Below are 2,500 nucleotides of genomic sequence, written 5' to 3'. Positions count from 1 at the left end.
GTCTGTCCCAGCCCCCTGTCTGTCTGTCCCAGCTCCGGGCCTGTCTGTCTGTCCCAGGCCTCCGTCTGTCTCGCCTGTCTGTCTTGTACCAGCCCCCCTTGACTAGGCACACCGGTGGGGGCTGTCTGTCTGGGGGGGGAGGGGGAGGGAGAGAGAGAGAGAGAGAGGAGAAGGATGGAGGGGTGTAGGAGGGGAGGGAGAGAAGGCGAGGTCCAGGAAACAAGGTGGAAGAGAGAGAGAGAGAGAGAGAGAGAGAGAAGGCGAGGTCCAGGAAACAAGGGGGAAGAGAGAGAGAGAAAGAGAGAGAGAGAGAGAGAGAGACAGATATGAAGGGTTAATCATTGGGACGTGTGACCTGGGTTATAACAGTCCTAACGGCAGACACGGGGGTGTCAGTCCCTCTGTCGGGTTTCCACGGTGATGGACGGAGCTCGGCTCAGGTTTCGAGTGACGGCGCAGTCTGAGGGCCACAGTAATGAAGACACGGTCGGCCCTCGAAATCGCTCTCATACACTCACATTAACACTGCAGAGACCACGGCGCTTATTACACCACCCAGAATAGATGGCGTGAGTATTGTGTTTCAATGCGATGTGTTTGTGTTTGTACAGTATCACGCACGCACACACACACACACACACACACACACACACACACACACACACACACACACACACTCAGACAGGCCAGGCCATCTGTTTTGGGTCCTAATTGAATGATTGGACAGGCCTCATTTTTCATGCGTTCATGCGTTAATTTGTGGCAGTTCCCAAATCTAATTTTTGACGTGTGGGTGTATGCGTCCGTGTGTGTGTGTGTGTGTGTCTGTGTGAGCGTGTCTGTGTGTGTCTGTGTGTGTGTGTGTCACATCAAAGCAGCAGCTGATGATGGCCTGTTAACTCTGGTCTCTCTCCTGGTCCAACTGAGCACGGACAGGCAGTGTGTGTGTGTGTGTGTGTGTGTGTGTGTGTGTGTGTGTGTGTGTGTGTGTGTGTGTGTGTGTGTGTGTGTGTGTGTGTGTGTGTGCGTGTGTGTGCGTGTGTGCGTGTATGTGTGTCAACTAGACTGACCACACCTGGCTGCACGCTGCAGATCCCATCTGAACCCTGACCTGAACCTTCATCCGATGAACACTGTATCTCACCAGGTAGGAAACAGCACAATTCAATTCAGACATAGAACAAAAACAGATTTATCCCCTAGGGCTTAATTTAATCAGGGCGCACTTTCAGCCAAACAACAACACATGACAGCTTCCGTACAACATAAGATTTTTTTTATTCATATATATAAATACATCTTGTGAAGCTGTTTTGAGAGAATGTAATAAAATAACACACATTGTACATCAAAGTTGTGTAGTCAGAGATGCAGATCCTGCTGGGCCTTTTCCCTCATGTCCATTGAGAATCTCACGCTGTACTCCTGTTGCGTCTCAGCTATTCACCCCGATTAAAGCGCTGAGCGGTCTCTCCATCACTGCTCCCCTGCTCGTCCGCCTCTCACAGTATTATCTTACCAAACACCTGGCCACTCGCGCTGTATCTCCCTACCAAATACTGCTATTGACGAGCAGGCCCAGACTGTAATGGTGACAAATTTCACTAAGCACCCTCTTGTGTGGGCGTGTGTGTTTGTGTGTGTGTGTGTGTGTGTGTGTGTGCATACACACACAGGCAAGCGCGCACATACACACACACGCGCGCGCGCGCGCGTCGGTAGGTTGCCAATGCCTGTGTCCAATTACCTGACTGCATTATTCAAACTGATTAGTCATAACCTGACGTCTGTTCCATAGTGACCTTTGAGCCCTGAGACATACACTCACCTTGAAGGAGGTTACAGCAAGATCTAACCTAACCACTAACCACATGCATGCACACGCACACACACACACACACACACACACACACGCACACACACACACACACACACGCACACGCACACGCACGCACACACACACACACACACACACACACGCACACGCACACGCACACACACATACACATACACACATATACACACACACACACACACATACAGTACATACACACACACACACGCACACACACACACACACACACACACACACACACACACATACAGACCTGCACACCCACCACAGAATGTCCAGCATTCTAACATTGTCACATGTATCAGTGTTGGTTGCAGAATTCAGGGAATTTACAGGATGTGACAATTTACATGGAAAAGTATGGGAATGTTCAGGAATTTGCCAGGAATGTTCTTGTCCTTTGCAACATTATGTTTCAATGTGATTTATAAACATGCATTCTTTTATAACACATCATTCCTTTATAATCACTATCTTCAATAGTGTGTTGTTCAATAGTGTGTTGATATTTTGGAGAGACAGAGGCCGGGATCAGATAATCACGTGTTAGTGATGTGTGCCTGTGTGCGAGCGTGAGTGTGTGTGTGTGTGTGTGAGTGTGTGTATGTGTGTGTGTGTGTGTGTGTGTGTGTATGTGTGTGTGTG

The sequence above is a fragment of the Borostomias antarcticus genome (assembly GCF_949987555.1).
Source record: "Borostomias antarcticus genome assembly, chromosome: 2".
Classification (NCBI taxonomy): Eukaryota; Metazoa; Chordata; class Actinopteri; order Stomiiformes; family Stomiidae; genus Borostomias; species Borostomias antarcticus.
This window is presented reverse-complemented; position numbering follows the sequence as displayed.